A 10,167-nucleotide genomic window follows, 5' to 3' on the forward strand; every position below is an offset into this window, starting at 1 on the left:
TGGTTTAGATTAATGCCAAATTTATGTATTTATGTAAAGGAAAATATTGCTCTGTTAGTAAATGACTTTATATAAAAAGATCGGCATGATAATCTTAATTGAGCGTAAAACGTAAAACTAAGGCCTTTCAAGGATAGCAACCAGTAGCCTAAAATCCAGAATGGTATGACAGAATCATAGTTTTTGTCACAGATATTTTGTCAGAAACTTTAAAAAATCTAAATCATTGTACAGTTTTTATCTCAGAAATAAAAGGTCTCTTCCCTATTAGTCATTTATGTTTTTCTTTGTAAGCCGTTTCTGCAGCAACAGACAGTAATAGTTCCTCATTATGGTTGTAGTCAGATATCTATATTTTAAATGATAATACGTCACTAAGGTTTATGATTTCTTTACATATGAGGACTGCTACGTTAGTTACTTGTGGAGAACTAGGCCAGAATGAACTTCATATAAACAGTTTTGCTGACACTGGATTTAAGAATATAAATATGTGCAATACCATTAGGTACAGTGAGTGCTCCAAAACTCTCTATTTACTTTCTCATTTAAATAATATTTATTTCTTTTTACAATTATTTATTTCTTTTATTTTATTATTCTTACTAATGATATTTATAAATTTCTTAACTATGTAAGTTTATTATGTTTGATATCACAAAATTCTTCTTGGGTAAAAATTTTAATTCACATGTAGTAACAGAAAAGGAATTAGAGGTACTTAAAACATGCTTTTATGTTAACAAATTATCTCTTCCTTTAACAACATTTTGTGTTTTTTGGAAACAAAAACAGGTACATAATCAGATAAAACATAAAATAGATCACTAAATAAAATCCGATAACTTCAACTCACACTGAAAAGTTTTGCCAAATACCATATAATGAAGAAGCAAACATACTGTTGATCTGAAGTTTAGTATTTCCTCAACCTCTGACATTCATCTGAATTTAAGCCTTAATACAAAGCAGCCCACAAAACGAGATGGGCATGTAAACATACAAACAAACAAAGTTTCTTTACAATCTGCAGTAAAAAAAATAAATAATATTGATGTTTTGAATTGTGATTAAAAATGACTAGGAATACATATTGTGTTGTACCAGTTTTTACTCTAGATGGCAGCACAGCACCACAGATTTGACAAAATAAGCTTATTGACCCATGCATTTGAAAAGAGGCCCTTGAAGACAAATATTTTGTTTTTATTGATGCTCTTGCTGCTGTTTTTAGGAAAACTTCCTCCAGATATATAGAGTTTGTTCTGTTTTTATGATACCATGGAGATGAAAACCCAGTAAATAAATTGCTTACCTTCTCATTTTGATTATGTTTTGTTAATTTTTTAATGAACCCGAATTATGTAAATAGTGGAAAAAAAAAACTGTTAGAAATATGATGCAGTGGTAAAAGATTAAACTTACCTATGTGAAAAATTCCATAGGATTATATAGATATATTTCCACAAATCTGAAAGCAGTGCTAAGAACCTCACTGGGGATTCAAAAAGAGCCAGCTGGAATATGCTAAAAATAAAATAAAATGAACAAAACCACACACATGCATAGGGAGAACTGCATACATAAAGCCTGAGATTTAAACTCAGGACCTCTATGTTAAAAACTGCTCCACTCTGCAACCGGTATCTATCTTAACAATAATATTTCCTTATATGTTTTATAAAATCATCTTGTTTTTATGTATCATTTTCTTTCTGATTTGAGTCAAACTTATTGTTGAAACAAAACATATTATTCTTGATAATCTCAAGAGAAAACAATATAGTCAAATCTTATTAATTCCCACGACAGAGTTAGATTCAAAAGCATATTTTATGTTACATACATTTTTATCCTGACTGAAGTTATCATTAATATTTCACCCAGGTTAGGTCCAACTTAAGTCTAGAGCAAGATAGTGATTAGGGAGATGGGAAGGAGGCCTTCAAGCCTTGAACACTTGGAACCCATCATCAAAGATAAATCATTAAAATACAAGTAATGCAAATAAGTATTTTTCTATAGATTTTTTGAGAGGGCTTCCCGTAATTTCCACCAAGTCGTTTGGCCTAAAATGCAAATAGAAAGGCACATTGTCTTTTGCATTTTTCAGATTTAATACTCCTTTTACATAGTTTTGCTATCAATTGAAATATTCCTCTCTTAGTTACTTTCAGAAACCTTTTTTTTAGTTTTTTTATTATTATTCATGAAAGTAGAATTAATATTATTGGTATATGTTGAGCAATGCATTCTAAATGTTGGTTCATACTGTTAGTGCTAGTGAGGGCTAAAGCTAAAATAACTATTGTCTGGTAATAGGAAGAATTCTGTTTGATTATAATTTTTAAGTTTACCAGATTACACTTCTATATTCTGCAACTCTCCTTTCAAAATTATGAAATAAAAGCTTAGTCTTTCACATAAAATAGGTTTTGAAACTGATGTGTCTCATTGCAGATAGGTTTCATTCCTGAATATTTCCACCACTGACCATGAAACAGTCCATCGTTCCTTATATTTCCAGCATATTAAATCTATCTTTTGTTGTCAAACTAGCAACTAAAGAGACTTTAGGCAAATTAACTCATATCAACATAGACAAATAAAGCAAGAACAGACTGGACTACAAACGAGGGGATTTTAAGCAGCTCAGGAGTGCCGCTGTGCACTGTGATGCATCGTCTCCTTTGATGTGCTCTTTGCGCTTTACAACTTGCTGACTGCTTAGCCTACATGCACTAACAGCTATAATTCCTCCCTAAGGAAAGATATCTAGCATACTGTACTTTGAAAGAAAAAGTTTTAAAAACCTTCAGATAACTTGGGAAAGTATTTACTGAATCTTTTTTTTATTATTATTTAATTATTAGTACAAATATTAGTACTTTTATTTAAGAATCTATTCTCGACCTTTTGATATTCTATCACAACCTTCACAAACTGTATGAAATAGACCAACAATTACAAATTATAAATACATGGTTTGCTGTTAGTTCTGCACCATTTACTTTGATATTCTTTCATAAAATTCATTTTAACCAATTGCTTTTTATAAATCGTCTCATAAGCTAATAGAGTCCATCTGTTTGTTTTTCAATCACCATCTGTTCTGTGAAGTCCTCAGGGAACTGTTTGAAGACATCTGTGAATAAACTGCATCATAAAGACCAAGGAACGGAGCAGACCGGTCACTGATAAAGTTGTGGAGATCTGAAAAACTTGATGAGGTTATGAAATAATTTAGCAAGCAGAAAGCACCTCACAAACCACATAGAAGTGCAGCCAATCATCTGAAATTAGAAAGCAAATGAAACAACTGTAAACCTACCAAAATATGGTGGTCCTAAACCAAGCAAAGCGGACATTCGCCAGACACACAGAGGACCTGGAAGAGCTACATGCTCAGTTAGGAATGTTTGGGTAGTTTTGGAAGGAAACCTCTAAGAAGCTTCATAAACTAGATAAAATGCAGAAGAGCAAATCAGGTCAAAAGAGGTCTGTTGGTATGCGTGGATGATGAATTCATCTCATAATACTTTAGCCAGACAGTCATAAAAGCACAAAGTCCCTTCCCTAATCCTAGTCCTGCATGGCTGACAGGAGAGGGTAACTGAGAGGTAAAAAGTGACATGCAGTATGGGATAATAAAAAAAGTGAAAAGCAGCCAAGATAGCAAAGGAAACGAGCGAAGAGAGTGAGAGAAATGCTGGATCTCTTCAGAGATAAATTGGACATAGTGAGGCTTCAGCCAGCCAATAATTCTTGTCAAGTTCTCAGATTCAATAAGAAGATATCCTTCTCCAGCATCCAGAGGTTTCTAACTCCAAAATGGTCTTAAGGAGGAAGAACTAAAAAGGCCATTTATAGCTTTCAGTGACTTCTTCAGTCCAGGTCTTTGATTAAGTGTCTAAATTTAATATCCTTTTTTTCTAGCAAATATACAATGAGTGCCTATCCATCTGGAGTTGCATATCCCCTGTGGGGGACACAGAAAAGAAGAAAGTCTTTAACCTAGGAAAAGCCATATAGAGTGATGCGTATGCAAAATGAAAATCAGGGGGACTAAAAACCACAAGAGGTATAAGAAAGGATTAACAATATAAATAAAACAACACATTACTGTAACTTTTAAAACATTGTGAATGTCTATGCTCAACTAAATGAGGACATGTTTGTGTTAAAAAGAAAAATGAACTACAAGTTCGAGGTCTGCCACAAAAAAGTTTCTTTTAATTTTAAGAATAGAGGCCCTGTTAAAGCTCCAACAGGAAACAGATATTTTGTCCAAATCAGCTTTATTCCTAAAACAAGCTATGTGACATTGGTGTCTTTCATAATTTGAGATGGGTCAAAATACAGAAAACGAATTTCCTCATAGTGGGACAATAAAGGATTATTTAAATAAATAATAATAAAAAAACACATTTTGAATTTTTCAATAATCCTCTTAATCTCATTATTATTCATTTTCCTTCTTTCATTATTTGTATTTCTTTTATGCCAATGGGATGAAGGCTGCTTTTTTCTTTCGCCTAAAGAAAATTATATCTTACAGCAATAAAATATATTGCATTAGTTTGCATGGAATTTGAATTCTAAGGTATGGATTTGAGTAAACACTGCGTACTTAAGCACCAACTAAATGGAGTTTTCTGGAAGTATTTCCAGACTGGTGTTTGTTTGATCTTAAAAATAAAATGCTGACATTTTTAAAACCACACTTTCAGTTTCCTGAACTAAAGAAAAAAAAAAAACTGATATGGCACAGGTAATGGTTAATCTTCCAGCTAGAATACAGCTTGTCGCTCATCACTTACAAAGCTCATTCATTCATTCATTCATTCATTCATTCATTCATTCATTCATTCATTCATTCATTCATTCATTCATTCATTCATTCATCAGTAAGTAGTCTTTTTATTTTTCAAAATTTATTTAAAGGCTACTTACTGATGGATGCTAACTAACTTCATGATCAGCAGGTCACAGGGTTCCCACCTTAGTTTTATAATTCCTCTATGCTAGAAAGTGGGAATGTACCATAAAATGCATAAACAGACTTTCTCTAGATTCAGGTTTCCAGATATTAAACAACATGCAATTTTAATTAGTTCTTTCTACTGTCTACTTTTTTTGTTCTTTGGCAAATTGCTTGTGTGTGGGTGCAGGTGTGTGTTTTTTTCATGTGTACAGTATTGTGTGTGTGTTTAGTGCCTGGGGTGAAATCAGGCAGATAAAAGGCATTGATGAGGTCTGGATCCTCAGCATCCTGACAGCTGTAGATTAAATTAAAGAACTTCTGACAAATCAAACAGTTTCTGTCTCTGTCTTTCTCTCCATCTCTCTTTCTATCCCTTTTTACCCCCAGAGCCCTCATCAGGCAAGCTGTGTGCGTAGCTTAAAACAAAATGGATTTCATCTTTAAGGGCTTGAGTGGGCTTTGAAACGGCACCAGCTGCCGGGCCTGCTTTTCAGTCCCTTTTTTCAACCCTATTCTGGTCTATTGGTTCAGCTTTTTTTTTTTTTTTTGCCTGAGACTTCAACAAACTTGAGCCATATTGTGGCAGATAAAGGTAGAACATCAGTTCTTCAAACCTTGACAGTAATTGAAAGATAAAACAGACACATTGTCCAGGTTCTGAGAGGCTCAATCAGATCGGCACATCAAATGTTCCCACTTGGGATTTCCATGGATTGACAGAGTGGTGCTCCACAACCACAGGATAAAGTTTCAGTTGTTAAAATGACATTACCTCTTTATAAGACCATATTTTGGTGGATTATATTTATATATATATAATATGTATTAATAATTGAATTTAATGAGAGATATTATCTATCTATCTATCTATCTATCTATCTATCTATCTATATATATATATATATATATATATGTATATATATGTATATATATATATATATATATATATATATATATATATATATATATATATATATATATATATATATATATATATATATATATATATATATATATATATATATATATATATATAAAGTTCAGCTTCCGTTGAATCAGAGACATGTTATTTTAGATTTTTCCTTCATGCTTGTAATGACAAAAAAACAATAAAAAAATGGTATAGTGTTTTGGATACAATATTTCTTACAGAAAAAGCATTAAAAATTTTAACATAAAAAAACTACTAATTTATGTATGGCTTATCATCTAATATATGTATAATATATTATATTATACATTCTATATATATATATATATATATATATATATATATATATATATATATATATATATATATATATATATATATATATATATATATATATATATATATGTTTCATTTGTTATTTTGAATGGGGGAAATGTTGAACTAGCTATAAACCCAAAAAACTGTAGACTGTGCAGAAATGAAACTACATATTTTCTTCAATTCACTAGAGAGCAGTGTTGGGCAGCAATAAAAGAGAAAGTGATAAGCGTATGCCTATGAGTGGGAGAGAAACTCGCCAGAATGCAACCGTGTTTGGATTCAGAAATCCAAGGCTGCAGCAGCTGGCCATACAGAGTGAGCAGGGAGTCCTGCAGAAGCTGTGTTTGACTGTGTGAGGCAGGAGTGGTACAGACTGCTGAGAAGAGGCCTTCTTCTCACTCCGACTCCTCAAACCAACAGAATTAATAAGCTCATTTGCCAAGAAAAACACCCTAATCAGTGGGTTTCCTCTCATTAAAAGTTAATTAGTTTGACACGAGTTTCCTGCAGAAGAAAGTATTGGCCACTTAGAACTCATTAGAGCCAAAGGAAAACATTAAACTGAGGAAAGCAAAAAGGAGAGGGGAGAAAGAAGGAATGATCCAGCGCACGCTAAGAGACTCCCACTAGCTGGCAGAACTAAACATATGCATTACTTTGTCTTTTCAGACTGTTAGTGACAAATGTAAACATGCATGCCAGCAGACATATACATAAAGCCATACATAAGTATCATATTTACACCATGATGATATATAAAGCAACCTCATTTGAATGCTTCCCTCGTGGTAACCTGTTGTAATCTGAGGTGCATATGAGACCTTGAAACATGTGACATTTTGTATTTTTTCCAACCATTTAGTTACATAAAATGTCAGGCAGTTTACTAAAACAACACTTACGGACTGAGGTTAAACAATTGGAAAGACATCCAGACGAAAGCATCCAAGGAATCCCACAAAGTACATTATGAAAAATCCACAAAGAAATAACCACCAGACCAACAAATCTAGAACAAAAATCTCTTCTGTGAAGCCAAAAGGTTATCCAAAACTCTGAATTGCTAGAGTCACAGGTTTGAATTACTGCTGTCTACAGCAAATATTATGCAAACAAAAGTAAAAATAAACCTGTTTTATGTTCTCGTTTTATTCCATTATTACACATTGGCATATAAAACATCAGATAAGCATCAAGGCAGTTTGAAATGAACTTAAGAACTGTATATAAACAAAGCTATAATATAGATGAAACATCTTAATGCTTTGATGTTCTGAAAAAAAAAGATATTTTAGAGTTTCGGTACTTCCACCCTTGGAGGGTTGCATTTGACTGTTAATTATGCTACAGTGCAGCGAAAAAGGCTTTCCAAATGCATTGACCTCAGATTATATAAGACCCTGGGATTTCAGTTTGTGAACAATATTTTAGTATTACAAAAAGTGAGAAGCTTTTCTTTAAAAATGGTCATGATTGGATACAAACACTCTTCAAGTGTTAAAGGAGCGTGTTTTTTTTACTGTGTAGATTTTGATCTCATCTCCTGTAATCTTTCTCTTCACCCCCTGTTCTCTTCAGAGGCTTTTCCTTTTACCTGTAACTTAGTGGTAATCCAAAATCTATTAAAATTTGAACTCAAATGAGGAAAAAAAATGGGCCTTCATAGAGCCTCAGACCTCCCCCCACCTTTAAATAATCACTTATTTCTGTCATCTATCTCTTCATTGGCCTTTTGGAGTTGGTGTGATAAAGAAAAAACATAATTTAAGAATATTTATGATAGAGGGACTTTTATGTCTTTTTCACAGCTCTCAAGTAAATTAAGTTTTCTTTACTGTTATTTCCAGATAGTGTGCTTGGTTCAGAGTCCAAACCAAAAATCCTCCATTTGTCCTTCAGGCACTTTGATCAACACTTTAATGACTCTCGATCTGACCAAAAACAACACATATTTTTACAACCTTATCAATTCTACTATTGATAACCCTTAATTAGGCCCCAAGCATTTTTGGAGACAAGATCTTGGAATCAGGTTGCCTGACAACTAATGGCATCAACTTTAGCGGACACTTCACTCTTGTTCAATCTGTGCTAAAGTTGTATTGGATTTACCCTAATGTAACTAATCTGTAATGGGTGTAAACGATATCCAGTCAACCACAACATGTGTTGGTATTGCCCCAGGCTTATCCCAATCTGGTCAGATATTTTTAAACTCTTATACTGCAAAATATAAAACAACCATCTCCCCTGATTCCCTCCTTGTTCGGTCTCCCTGTCCAACCCTTCATCTTCAAACATGCATAATATTTCAGCTTTTATTATTTTGTTGTCCAGGTGGCTCTTACTCATAATTGGAAACTTTCTCTTCCATAATCTCATAACAGGTGTGTAAAGGTGCTACTATAAATCAAACTTGAAAAACTTAGATTATCTCTTAAAGGTTCCTTAAACTTTTTAAAAGTGGTGCTAACTCTTAAATTTAATTAGATCTATGACATTGCTGCCTGATTGTGATGATTTAGCATCTCCACCCAATTTTATTTGATCATTATTATTATGTATTCATAACTTAAATTTTTTCATTTATGTATTTTTTATGATCTGTTAATGTTTAGTTTTATATTTCTACTTTTTTCTGTTTCTTATATTTTGTGTTCGGTTTTATATATTGTATAGAAATATATTTATTTTCTTTATTAAATAATATGCAAATCATAAAAGAATAAATTGGCTGCCATGATAACAAGATTTCTAAAAGGTACTGCTTATGGGACTTGTTCTATATAATTATTTTCTAAAATGATTATTATCAGTATTACCTCCAACTAACCTTTTTTACCTTTTTTATGGCCACTCTCAATCTGCCTCTAGCACAAATAAACAGTTCATTTAAATGGGTTTAACCAAACTAGTTTTCATATCTTTCCATTTGTGCAAAAACATTTGTAGTCCACCCACAACAAGCCCACTTATTGCACATGCAAAAAAAAAAAGAAAAGAAAATGCTATTGCAAGTTAGTGCCCCTTATTTGCAATCTTTATAGTTCGAGCCATGAATAGTTCTGGTTTTGCTGTTACATTCTTTCTTGACGTAGACAAAACATTTGCATAGTGTAGCATGAGATTAGGTAACCCTATCATAGAATTTTTGCTGCAAAGTAATTATATTGTTGAACCAAATGAGAAGAGCAAATTAGTATTAATCTTCTAAAGCTGAATACCATCACAGGCCTTTGAAAAGAAAAACATAATTTGCATGATGAGTGGCATAAGTAAGTTACTTTACTCAAAAAGGATACAATCCGTATTTTCCTTTTTCATAAAAACTTGGTGATGAATGGGAAAAACTATTTGAGAGAAGGATAACTGAACCCATTAAAATGATTTCAATTCTGCAATAAGTTTATGGTTCTATACCTTAACATCTTGTGCTTTCTTAAGTAATGAAAAATCCCTGTGCATTTACCTAAATATTTTAGTCAGCACTTTGCTAAAGAAAATTAGGACTGAAGCTGAAGAAAGAGACAGAAGAAAAACTTATGAAGGACCAACGTGGTTTATAATCAGGTAAGAAATGTGAGAAGTGTCTAAAAAGGCCTAAATAAACATATAGATCACAAAATTGCTGACAGTTTTAAGAATGTTCTTGTGGTAAATCTAAACTCAGACAAAAATGTGGGTGTGCTTTGCGGCACTGCTAAATGAAGTAAGGCATCCACACCCTCCCCCGTTTCCTCCCTCGCTTCATCTCTCCACTTCTCCACAGCTTCCACTGATCTGTCCGGCCTGCTCAGACTTCCCCTTGTTAATGAATCATGAAGTTTGACTTTTACTCCTCAATAAGCAGTGTTTTGCACAGAGCGTGTGGAAAGCTCAGAGTTTGTTTTTGTTTAATTAGCTCAGCAGATTCTCTGTCCATGGGGCTCAT

Source organism: Cyprinodon tularosa, unplaced genomic scaffold, assembly GCF_016077235.1.
Source record: "Cyprinodon tularosa strain WSP-4 unplaced genomic scaffold, ASM1607723v1 ctg41, whole genome shotgun sequence".
In the NCBI taxonomy this organism is placed as follows: domain Eukaryota; kingdom Metazoa; phylum Chordata; class Actinopteri; order Cyprinodontiformes; family Cyprinodontidae; genus Cyprinodon; species Cyprinodon tularosa.